Here is a 642-nt window from a genome sequence, read left to right on the forward strand (position 1 = left end):
ATGCTATGCATGAAATCGATTAAAACCCTAAAGCTAATGCATAATCGTTTCTCCAAACCCTAATTAATCTTTGAGATCGAAATTGATTGTTTGAATGATTGTATGTTTGGATATAGTATGCTAGCCTTGATTAATTAAAACCGTATTGAATTTGATCACATAGAAATCGATTGCTAGGATTGATAATCTCATTCTTGAATTTGATTTTTTGAATTGATAAAACCGATTGAATGATTTTCAAATTGAAGTCGTATTGATTGTTTGATCAAAACCCTAATGTCTTGAAATTAAAATTGAATACTATCTTGTTTGATTGATTAAAACCGAATGCTTGAATTGAAATAGAAATCGCTAGCTAGGTTAAATGATTTATGCATTCTCGTCTTGATAATGATCCATTGATAGTTTTTATACATTCTCGAATGAACCCTAATTGATGCATTGGTCGACTGTTTGATTGCAATTACACATTAAACTCTTAGAAAACTGTTTGCTAAGATTGAAAACGAATGACCATTGTATTGATTGCATTGAAACCGTTTGCTAAAATTATAGCCGTGCGGCTTGTTTGCATCATGCATGCATAATAGTACGAACTGATTGCATATAGAATCTGAATGCTAAGATTGAACATGTATGCAT

At 31.0% G+C, this 642-nt stretch overlaps 1 pseudogene; it reads right to left on the minus strand.

The window, feature by feature from the left end:
* LOC106326334 overlaps positions 1-642 on the minus strand; it is a 4,017-nt pseudogene that overhangs the window by 2,410 nt on the left and 965 nt on the right.

This window comes from Brassica oleracea, chromosome C2 (assembly GCF_000695525.1).
Source record: "Brassica oleracea var. oleracea cultivar TO1000 chromosome C2, BOL, whole genome shotgun sequence".
Lineage (NCBI taxonomy): Eukaryota > Viridiplantae > Streptophyta > Magnoliopsida > Brassicales > Brassicaceae > Brassica > Brassica oleracea.